The 12656-nt window shown below is 37.0% G+C and overlaps 2 protein-coding genes and 1 long non-coding RNA gene across 4 annotated transcripts in view; 1 reads left to right on the top strand and 2 right to left on the bottom strand.

The window, feature by feature from the left end:
- Positions 1 to 12656, top strand: part of LOC311301705 (uncharacterized protein) — a 571741-nt gene that overhangs the window by 36647 nt on the left and 522438 nt on the right. The window lies entirely within an intron of this gene.
- The window catches only part of LOC311301636 (uncharacterized protein), a 170530-nt gene that overhangs the window by 154117 nt on the left and 3757 nt on the right, over positions 1 to 12656 (bottom strand). The window lies entirely within an intron of this gene.
- LOC311301783 lies at positions 6955 to 8114 on the bottom strand. The gene is made up of 3 exons (XR_014629502.1): positions 8044 to 8114; positions 7587 to 7946; positions 6955 to 7034 (listed from the first exon to the last, which is right to left on the bottom strand). It is a non-coding gene; the product is annotated as an uncharacterized lncRNA (long non-coding RNA).

The following is a 12656-nucleotide window of genomic DNA, read 5'->3' as shown; positions in this document are numbered from 1 at the left end:
AACTTAATAGAGATATTAAAGTATCCTAATTGTATTGACGAGGCTCACTCACCGAGTACTGTTATCAGAACGCTTTTATTCTGTTCAATAACACACAGTGTTGAACTTGGCTTACTGCCGCTTTATACTGCCATCTAGTGGCCCAGTTAGCATGGAACACACATCAATACATCTTCCCTTCTTTTTTTGTCTTTTTTTTTAACTTCATACACAAACAATATTTGATCCTCCTTCAAAATAATACAAATAACTCTTTATATTCCACCATTTACAATTCTTAGTTGTCTCCACTTAAATGTGAAACCTTAACAAAATTCTTCCCTTATAATCTCTGCTTACCCTGGTTTTACAAAAAAAAAAAAAAACTTTATCTGTTATCTGAACACATCTTCACATTTCTTCTATCAGTCTTTGTGGTCTTTTAATTTGTCTTTTTGGACGTTCTGTCTGAGTCTCAACGTCTTTCTCTTAATCAGTCTCAATTTTGATTGTTCACATTGCTTTGTGATTTCCAGGTCATGTGAGTCACTTTCCTTGATTCTTGTGTCTCTCTGAGGCACTTTCAGCAGGAGTCTTCTGTTCCGCCTCATTATCTTTCCATGTTCTGTCAACACTTCGTATGACCTGGGTGTAGTCTCTCACACTGTCCATCACATCTCACCCGCACTACCAGTGTTGCCAGATTGGGCGGGTTCCCGCCCAATTGGGCGGTTTTGAATTTGATTGTGCGGGTAAAAAAGGGTTTGTGCGGGTGGTCAAAATTTGGGCTGGTTTGGGGTCAGTTCGGCGGTTTTCAAACATCTACATTTTAAAGTCTAATTGATTAAAAAACTAAACTAAAGTGTGCATGTAGTCCATAAAATCAGTCATCATGACATTACTGTACACACACGCGCCCCCATGCAGAGTCAGCTGGCGTTAGTGTTGACATCACCGACGAGCACGCACTTTTAGCCAATCAGTGATCAGCAGGCAGATGCGATTGAGCGCGATAAGTTGTAGCTGTATATTCAAGTGATCGCTAATGCCAAAGTGATAGGCTAGCTATAGCCTACTAAACAGTAAGTTTTATCTACACAGTAAAGAGTAAGATAGTGAGCAACTCTAAAAACGTACACCTGGTGGGAGATAGATGGTGAATATAACTCTGAGGAGAGCACAGTTGAATGACTTGAAATTAAATGAAATATGGGACGTGAAATATGTCCATGGCCATGTGCACACTAACCTAACCTTACCAGAGACATCGGCAACTTTTACACCGTCCAGATTGCCGAAATGGTCGAAATGGTATAATGATTTATTGTGAGGTGGGACATTGTGAACAAATGACATATTAGAGTATTAAGGTGTGTGTGTGTGTGTGTGTGTGTGTGTGTGTGTGTGTGTTTGTGTGTGTGTGTGTGTGTACACAAGAGTACTATGATATAATATGATATGATAAAATATCTTTTTGCTTTTTCCCTGACATCTTTGAAAAATACAAATGCAATGGCAATGATTAACGTATGTTTTGACAGGATATAAAATATTACCCACAGCACTCTGCTTTAATACATGTAGCCTTAATGTAACTAGAAAGACTATTAATACAGTATAATATATAATTTAAAATAAAATGAAGAAATACATCTTCATTCCTTCCCATACCCACTAACATTTCCCTTAGTTTCAGATAACGTAAGCTAGCCAAACTGAGCCAAAGCTTCTGGCAAAGTAGTTGTAGAGTTTTTGACTGCATCAATAATAATGAATACGATGGGCTAACGTCATACATTAAATGTTCTAGCCTAAAAATGTTAGGCGAGCTTTCTTCCAACTTACCTTCTCCATCACGACGTGTGTTCGCGCGATGTTGTTGGTTACCTAGTAACGAACGTACGGTGGCCGAGAATGTTCCGTCAACTTCCGTGTGTTCGCGCATCTATGTTGCCTATTAACGAACGCAATCTGGCCGCGAGATACGTGCTGGCGGCAGGAAACTTCACTGCGTCTCGTATAGGCTACAACGTTATTTATAAAGCTTGCAGGACAACTTGGTTGGCACTGCCTTTTCAGCGTGAGAAATACACGGTGTGGTGTGTGAGCGTGTGAACTGGTTGAATTGCGTGTGTCTCACGGCCAATGCGTGAGACTTGAGAACCCTGGTTTTACTAAAGGGGGTCATAAATCAACCAAAAGTGACACAAAGTATATGTTAATACTACTCCCCACATCTTCATGAAGGATGTTCCTGTTCCTGTATTTACCACGGTTGACACAGCAATGCTGCAAGCCTTCTTCCTTTGGTTTGTTACCTATAAAATATATGATGATTATAGGGGCATGTGTAAATGCACAGGTGGGAATTTATTACTTGCACATGCAAAAGATTCAAAGCATTTAAAAGCTATAGGGATAGTCAGTGACTTGAAAGTAGTGTTTTAGCTTGATCAGGATGTGCTGTCATGATAAATCTTGTAACATCACCTCATCAATACAGGTCTGTGATTCCACACCGCTTGCACTGTATCTCCAATAACAAATATGAACTGATCCTGCAAAATGAATGTTTAAATATTACATATTCCAAAACAAATAGGCTACTAATTGAACAACTCTTTAAATACAAAATGAAATTGAACACTTTTTTCTAGAGGTGGGTAATATATTAGATTAGATTGATTATTTGTATTAAATGTATATAAACGTCTTCGAGTGCTACAATATTGGATCAGCATTCAGCTAATTTTTAGTAGCTTGTTTAAAATAATTTACACAAAAAAAAATCAGCAACCAAATTCCTCGAACACGACCACACGCGCCTTCCTCACATTACAATGTAAGACATTATTAGAATGCAATCATATATAAATGATTGAAAACATGATTAATTCACCTCCCGAGTCTATTGAGTTTATAATATCTGCGATTAAAATGCACTCAGCAACTGAAATGTTACGGTGAAAAAAATTAACTAAAGAAAGCATCAAGATATACTTACTTGACTGATTATTTGCAGCATAACGTCTCATCTGCAAACAAACATCCAAACGTGGTGCTCCTTTTGTTCTCTTGTTTGGCTAGCTTCAGTATCATCACGCATCGCAAACGGATCGCAAAACACAACAGCGCATTTTTCAAACTAGTGAAGTAGTGCGTCATCATGACGTAGTATTTCTCGCGCATGAGCATTAAACAACATATTCATATATCATGCATGGTTAAATGTTATTTCAGCTTTTCTGTTTAAGTTGAAGTTGTTCTAGCTCATTGTGTTGTTAAACTCTGTATGTTCACAAAGCATCGCAAACGGATCGCAAAACATAGTGCATTTTTCAAACTCCAGTGAAGTAATGCGTCATAATGACGTAGTATTTCTCGCGCATGTGCATTAAACAACATATTCATGATGTTTACGTCACGTGGACCCTCGCGGTCGCGGAAAGTATAACAGAGGCTTAAGAGACAGCTGTCAGCTCCATACGTGACGCGAGTCCCGCGGATATAAAAGGAATATGGACATTTCATTCTACCGAACGTGTAGTTCGTGCAGGACAACTCACAGGTCAGTTTATTGGACAAATGAAACTTGTGAGGTAACGCAGCGCTGTTTCACTTGGTCTAACATTACACTAGCACACTAAACTGCATTTGAATGTGTTGAAATGTATGTGTTAGTTTGTCTGTATGAGACTAGCAGTAAACTAGATCAACATTAGAATAACATAGATCATATTCTAACATTTTATCATTGTGGAACTATATAACATTGATTAGTTTTATGTAAATGTGCTCACCTGTTTAATAAAGTACATGTAGGAGCGGTCGAAGTCTTGGACGTGGAAGTCTCGGACGTGGAGCTCTCATTTATATACTGTCTATGGGAGCTCTCGGCATCTCGAAAACACCGCGCTGATATTGATGCTCGTTTTAGTTCTCCTTTTTTATCCAAAGTCTGCTTGCCATGGTCCATAATGTTTGAACGAAACAACAACAGCGTGCAAATAGACATTGCGAACTACACAGTGGTCCACGTCTGTCGTCTTGGTTACTATCAGAGGGCTCTGGTTGCTATGGCAGTACGAGCGGAAACCAGGGATAACGTGGATATGACGACATTGACAGCGACAAAATGGAAATAAAGAAACGTGCCGTGTCTTCGAATTAAATTACAATTTCTCCTGGTTTGAAAGTTGTTGGAAACAGTCGGGATAATGTAAGTACACAACTTAAAATATATATATAACATAGATATAGTGATTTTTGCTATTTTTAAAGCAAAAAAGTTACATATTGTGCCTTTAAATGTTATTTCAGCTTTTCTGTTTAAGTTGAAGTTCTAACTGATTGTGTTGTTAAACTCTGTAAGTTCACAAAACTTTACTCATTAACCTAACTAAAAGTCAATCTTTTTTTTCAATGTAGTGTAGTGTCATTAAAATGAAATGTATTTTAACTGAATTTAAATGCAAATTCATTTTGTTTACATTTGTTTAACTTTTGCTCGCAATTAATACAATTAAATGTGTGTTTAATTGACTTAGAACAACATAATGATATTGAAAGTATTATGTTCACAGATGTAAAGTAACTACAACACAATACTATTAGGCTCCTCTCATATATTACATTTTATTTTCAAATATTATGTAGAAAGCTGACACTAGTTGAGTTCATAGAGCAAGGATGTATGTTAAGGTAAAACATTACAAAGTGCATTTTTTAAACCATGCACTTAAGTGTGTTTATAAATATTGTCATAAAAGTGTTCTTTCTTTAAGTAACATTTAATTAGACATTATTAAAAAGTTGCATTTGTAAAAAGTGCACTTACTGTAAGTGTGTTTATAAAAATTATGATGAAAGTGTACTTTCTTTAAGTTAAGCTTAATTAGACATTATTAAAAAAAATTTAAAATACACTTAAGTGTGTTTATAAATATTGTGATGAAAGAGTACTTACTTTAAGTTAAACTTAATTAGATATTATTACAAAGTGCATTCGTAAAAAGTGCACTTAAGTGTGTTTATAAATATTATGATAAAAGTGTACTTTCTTTAAGTAAAACTTAATTAGACATTATTACAAAGTGCATTTTTAAAGTGTATTTAAGTGTGTTAAGAAATATTGTGATGAAAGTGTACTTACTTTAAATTAAACTTAATTAGATTTTATTACAAAGTGCATTTGTAAAAATGTAACTTAAGTGTGTTTATAAATATTGTGATGAAAGTGTACTTACTTTAAGTTAAACTTAATTAGATATTATTACAAAGTGCATTTGTAAAAAGTGCACTTAAGTGTTTTTAATAAATATTGTCATTAAAGTGTATTCCATTTAAGTACACATAAGTCTTTTAAATGGTCTTTAATTTAAATTTTATTATATTATCTGCAAGTGCACTTTTCAAAAAGTATACTTTTATTATTTTAAGCACACAAAAAGTGCGCTTTCAATACAATTAAGCACACTTCTTTTTCACAAGGGTGACTATCGCCATTGACCAAAGATAAATGTATTTGATGCTTTATTCATTCATAGATATTCATGTTAAGTGAGACTCTAGCACACCAGCATTTATACGCTTGCAGAAACATTGACACATGGTTCATGATCACATGATCACTGTCACACATCATCAGTCTCTCGCTTCAGCGGTTTGATCCCGCCACAATAAAATCAGCCTGATAATTCCATGAGTTCAGGATTGAAACCTCAAAGGATTCATTTATTACATTAAATTTACATACATTACAGACGCTTTTATCCAAAGCGACTTACACATGAGGACAACAGCAGCAGTTAAAGGACAAGTTCGGTATTTTACACTTAAAGCCCTGTTTACAGATCGTTTCTGATGAAATAGAACGGTTAAGATTAAATTTTGGACAAATGCTGCTGTCCCGAGAATTTTAGGTTTCTTTCGCTTTCCCCCCCACCAGTAGACTGGGTGTATAGGTGCACTCGAACACTCCTTCCTAAAACACATTAAACTTTCGTTTACAAAGACGTGAAACTCACCGAGTGGTCAGGGGTGTTCACTGATATGCTCACACAAAAATCGCTGCAAAATATGCTTTCCAACAGGTTTTATCGTAGTTTTTGTCTCCTCCATTGACTTGCATTGGATGTGCTGTGAGGTACGGTATTACTCCGCGCCGGAAACTGAAATGGGGTTCAGGGGTTGTTTTCTTCTTCTTCTTCGTGTTTTTTTTTTTTTTTTAAACAATGAAATGCCAGTGGTTTGCTTGCAAAGGTGCATTATCGCCACCAACTGGGCTGGAGTGTCTATTATTCAAGCTCTCAATGGAAGAAGTACGGGTGTGAGGCGTTTGGAAAAATAGGTCCACAGTTTTACAACGAATGGTAAAACACCTGTTGGAAAGCATATTTTGCAGCGATTTTTGTGTGAGCATATCAGTGGACACCCCTGACCACTCGGTGAGTTTCATGTCTTTGTAAACTAAAGTTTAATGTGTTTTAGGAAGGAGTGTTCCAGTGCACCTATACACCCAGTCTACTGGTGGGGGGGAAAGCGAAAGAAACCTAAAATTCTCGGGACAGCAGCATTTGTCCAAAATTTAATCTTAACCGTTCCATTTCATCAGAAACGATCTGTAAACAGGGCTTTAAGTGTAAAATACCGAACTTGTCCTTTAAACTAACAATAGGACAACAATATGCAAGTACGAGTACCCTTTCCAGTTTAATCTAACGCAGTGCCAGTTTTTTTTTCTTTTTTTTTTAAATATTGATTCATCAATATTTGTGCATTTGAATGTTTTCATACATGAAACGTAGTATGTTTTACATGCCGTCAATACATAGATATTCCACAGTAGGATCTGCAGGAAACATGAGAGGAAGAAGAGAAACTGTACATGACTGAAGTCAAGGGTATTCAACTATCAACAGTTATTGATGAAGCATTTACAGACTGACTGATAGTTTAATGTTATAAAGCTGTCAGTATAAATGAACGTGTCGTACCTCTGTATAATGATCCAGCAGTCACACTGACTTCAGTTTCTGATGCTGTATCAGCTGGATCTGTGGATCACGTCTGTTAGTTCAGTTCAACACATAATGCCACATATACACAACATCATCATCACATAATACTGGAGCTTCACATCACAGAAATGATGAATATGTGCACGAGTCTGTCATCTATTATCTTCTTACTTCACTCTCAAGCTGTCAGGAGGAGAATGGCAGTAGTTGAGAAGAGACTGTACTGTATTACTGTATAACTGTATTACTGTGTTACTGTATAAGTTATTCCTGGTTTATATGAGAGTGAAACACAGTTGAGCTTCTGCAAATAAACCTTCAGCTTGAATGAAGGACATAAGCCTTATAATTCCTAAAGCCGACCTCCTACATGGGTCATACTAGGCTTTAATACACTCGTCTGATTTATGCAATATATCATGTATGACCCATGTAGGAGGCCAATATTGGGGATTATAAGGATTGTTATGCAGTTTATGACTTTGACCACTAATATTTTACAACTCCAAAACGTATGAAGCCATCAGAAAGAGTAGAGCCAATCTGTGGAAGTTTTCACAAATCTGTCAGAAAAGAGTGTTTTCTCACCTGAATACTTGACAGTGTATCTGACTGAGGTCTCGAGTTGATCTCTGCGAGTAAGCTGACATCTCCACTCTCTGTTGTCATCTTCATTCAGGAGTGTTGTAGTCAGAGTGATGATACAGCGATCTAGAGCTGATGATGATAATATCTGATATCTGGAGTCTGTCTTCAGATCAACACCAGTCTGATTCACCCACAACAGCACAACTCCCACAGAACTGACCCAATCATAACAGGAGAATCTATAATATGAATACAACTGACAGGAGAGAGTCACAGAGCGGCCTGGACTGATCTCAGTCTGTGAGGATGATAAAGATGATGATGATGATGATGATGATGATGATGATGGAGACACTGAAACTGAACACAAGACACAAATCACAGACTCTTCAATCATCATCTGAGTTTAAAGGGAGAATCTGCCCTTTTTATATTGACCACATAATCATAAACTTACCATGAAGAACATGCAGAAAAACATCAACATCAGGTCCTTGTTGTTCTCCATTCACATATTGACTGCATCTGTAATATCCATAATCTTCTCCTGTGACGTTCTTGATGTTCAGAGAGCAGTCAGACTCCAGACTCAGTCTCTCAGTAGACCCATGTAGTTGATTTGCAGTCAGAACGAGTTTTATTACAGGACAGAGAGACATTTTCACCAGAACTGATGAACACATTAGTCACTCCACTGGTTCCTGAAATACAGTATATCTCAGTGATCATTATGATATATATTAATAAATGAAACATAAAACACACCAGCATAAAAAGCAGAAGTTTTAAATCATAGTATTTTTCCTGACTTAAAGCAAACAACACACTCTCCAGAATAAACTATTAGTCTTTATCAGAGAGCTGTTCAAATCACTGACACACTCTTAATATGAAGATAATTCTTCATCATCAGATGTTTGAGTGACACTATGTCCAGTATCAGGAATAATACAGTATGATCTGTGTGTATCAATACACAACTCTGAGATCACAACGTGAATGTGTGCAAGAATAAACTGAGCATGTTCAAATGAACTCTTTCCAGACTAATTCCACTAAATGTCTTTAGAGAAAATACAGATTTCTTTACCTGTGAGAAGTGAAGAGAGAATGATCAGTCCCAGCAGACACAGATCACACTTATCAGCCATTTTCTGTTTCTGTCAGTCTTCCTCTTCATTATATATAGTTACAGCTCCTCCTTTAAACATCATCAGCTCCTCCTGTGGTTATTAACTTCCTCTCATCTGACCAACCGAGTGTTTACATCCGTTGTTATATAGTGACACTATACCAGTGTAACTTTGTCCTCTCTGTAGATTGGGCTCATATAGACTCTGAACTGTGTACTTTAACACTGAGGATTTTGCTCTGTGGTCTTGAATGGTCTTGACTCTGAGTGACACTCAACTTTCCTCTACAAACCCCCCATGTAATGTGTTGAGTGTTGGACAAAGTTGAGATTGTTATGGGCGATCTTGTAGTTGAACACCTCCAGAGGAACCACGCAAAGAGATCTCGCAAGACGGAGAAGAAGGAGAGAAAGACGCTGGCGAAGGTCTTCCACCAAGACTCAACCCCCTCGAGACGAACCGATTAATCGTGCACAGCAGTTAATAAAGATAATCAGACAAGTTGAAAGATCAAATTAGAAAATAATAGACATTGCATCGGGGTGGAGACGAACCCGAATATGGTGTTCGGAAAGGCACAAATAACATGTTTTGTATTCGGGAACAAGAAAAACTTTGTCAAAAAGGTGCGTTTCCTCATGAGACCGCAGTGCATGCCCGGATGAGTGAGTGACGGACACAGGCTGCTCCACACAGCAACAGAGAGGGCTCGGCTGAGCCGAGTGAAAAACACTTAACTGCATCGCTATTTTTGTTGAATAGATTTTTATATCTTAACTGGGTTCCTGAGGCAGTTTATAAACTTCGGGAAGCGGAGTTTGATCGGGAGATTATTCCATTACGCTGCTTTATTGACGTCTGCCGTCGGGTGCTCTCATGTTCGCTCTTAGTTTACGTAGCTCTGTTAGCTCGGTAATTTAGACAATAGGCTGTTGACAGAGTAACGTTAACGTTCGGTTAAAAAAAATGCTTGTGTAGTTGTGTCGAACTGTATGCACAACAAGGACGGATGAGCTTTGATTGGTGGTTCCCATCATACACTGCAACATTAGGCTTTATGTTTATTTCACCAGTGATGTCTGTGACACAAAGTAATTGTAGTCTGACTACAAGTATATTAAAATGTAATGTAATCTAATTACAAGTAGCCTACTATATATTTAGAATCTGATTATTTAATCCAGATGTTACTGGATCCCGGGTTTACAGCCAACACTCAATACATGAAGCTTGTTGTATTTTTTTACCACTGTAACACATAAATCATTCTCAGACATAATCATAATCTGTTTAAATTAAACATTTCCCTTATCTTTCAGATTAGGGATGTCTGATGTCGATTCAGGGTCCTCGGCACACACACACACCCGCGCACAGACACACACGAGCACACACACGGCGGAGCCTCGAACCAGATCAATCTGGAGTTCGAATGCACTGGGCGTTCGCTAGCATTAATATTTCATTACTAAATTCATGAAATAATAATAGGGAAAATTACTCTGAGACTTGTTTAACAAGTTTTACGAATCACCACAACATGACTTTGTTTTATTAAAAAGATTCAGAATAATAAACACATGAGAGTCTTCACCCGAGTTGTGGACCCGAAAAAACCCTCTTTTTTGGGCCGCCTTCTATCTATGGGCTTTCATCTTAGTACACTTAATTCCCTTATAAGGTAAAGGTTGGGACTTATCCGAGTCCCTTCACTAACGTAAGCTTGTGAAAGCACATATTCAGATTATCTACAGATCTTATCACTCATGTCTTACGCAGCACACACACCAAAAGCTCTATATGGAAAGTTCCCCTGTTCCCTTTGACCCTCTTCGGCTTCACACCTTTTCTATCTATGAATCTACAGATGCTCCAAGTTCTCTTCAAAAACACATGTGGTTTTAACACCCTTAAACATGTCATGTAGCGATAGCTACACACATACACTCTCTTCCTATGACCTTTAAAGGGATAGTTCACCCAAAAATGAAAATTCTGTCATCATTTACTCAAGTTGTTCCAAACCTGTATGACTTTCTTTATTCTGCTGAACATAAAAGAAGATATTTTGAAGAAAGTCGGTAACCAAACGACTGATGGACCCCATTGACTTCCATAGTAGGAAAAAAAATATACTATGGATGTCAATGGGGACCAGCAACTGTTTAATTACCAACCTTCTTTAAAATATCTTCTTTTGTGTTTTAGCAGAAGAAAGGAAATCATACAGGTTTGGAACAACTTGAGTAAATGATGACAGAATTTTCATTTTTGGGTGAACTAACCCTTTAAGTTCGCAGGCCAAGCTCAAACTAGGCTTTAGGTTGAGCTCGCCCTGCAACTTATATATCTCTCTGTATAGCGCTGAAGTGCACAGGGGAAATGCACAGTTTGTGAAGAAACTTTAGTTGAGACATGAAGCAGAACTGTATTGATCTGACAGCAGCATCACAAACCGTAAGAGAATAACTTCATAATGCTTTGTCTGTAAATGATGGATATATATGAATGTTTTCAAAACATGCAATGACATTAACCAAGCCTTAAGGGACACGTCACTAACACCAGTCATTTCAGACAGGGTTCAGAATGAAGGATGAAAATAATCATTATTGCTAATATAGCGTATAACTGTTGAGCTCAGTGAACCTGAAGGTAGTGATGGTGAGATGAAGCTTCATGAAGCTTTAAAGCTTTCCAGCCTGATGTGTGTAAAAGTGGTTGATTTCTCCAGGTTTGGAACGCACACAGCGACACCTGCTGGTCAATGCTAATATCATGCAGAACAAATCCTCAATATTTGTTAGATGGGTTGTGATACATTAACATATACACGCATCTACTCATGTATAAATAAATAAATAATTGAGTTCTTGGAAGTTTTGTTGATTCATAATGTTGTAAGTGGGCAGTGCTTTTATTGAACAGAGGGGAATTATGGAGTTCTTTAGACTGGATAAAAGTGATTAATATGGACTGGACAGTGTAACGGCTGCCAAACAATACAATTTAAAAGCAAAAATTTGCAAAGATGATCTTAAGAAAAGAATAAAACTAATTAACCACTCAGACACTGGAATGCAGCTAATTAATGAAAAGGTAAGTGTGTTTTTCTGTTTGTTTGCTCTTTTGCATGAAATGTATCTTTTGAGATTGAACGAATTAAAGAAAAATGAAATAAAAACAAAAATATAACAGTAACACACAGTATTTCAAATAAATGATAAACAGAGTAAAAATGTTCCAATATCAATTTCTGAAATTCAACCTCAGTTTCTCAGGAAAGTTGTTAACAAATTAACGCAGTTCAGTCCATGAAGAGAAAAAAAACTTAATTTAGTCTATTTTTGCCTAATAATATGTAAAAATATGTTGATGCCACAAAGCAGGATGTTATAGTTTCCTGTAAACATTGCTTCCAATCTAACATTGTAAATCATTCTAGTTAGCTGTTATTTTGTTGTTTGTTTTGTGTTTTTATGAAATGCTGCCTAATTATTAATGTCAATTTTCTTCACTTTTATTTGTAGATCCTTAGATAGTAGAACTTTGTTACTTTTGAGATGTACTGTATATGTCAGTTGTTTCTATTTGTGCATAAGGGAGCTTAATAAAGCTTGAGCTTGACCCCAGGGGTTATTCTGCTGTATCTGAAACAGTGTCCACACACACACACACACACACACACACACACACACACACCCTTCCTTCTTCACGCTGGAGGAAGATCCAGAACTTTCTAAAGAACACTTTTAAACTTTTAGCACAAACATTGGATTTATCATCTTCCCAAAGTCAGACTCAACAGGTTTGAGTCTGGAAATTAAATATTTTTTAAGTAATTACCCATGAGCCTCTGCATTACCCATGAGCCTCTACATTACCCATGAGCCTCCGCATTACCCATGAGCCTCCGCATTACCCATGAGCCTCTACA

Source organism: Rutilus rutilus (genome assembly GCF_951802725.1).
Source record: "Rutilus rutilus genome assembly, chromosome: 1".
In the NCBI taxonomy this organism is placed as follows: domain Eukaryota; kingdom Metazoa; phylum Chordata; class Actinopteri; order Cypriniformes; family Leuciscidae; genus Rutilus; species Rutilus rutilus.
This window is presented reverse-complemented; position numbering and strand designations above follow the sequence as displayed.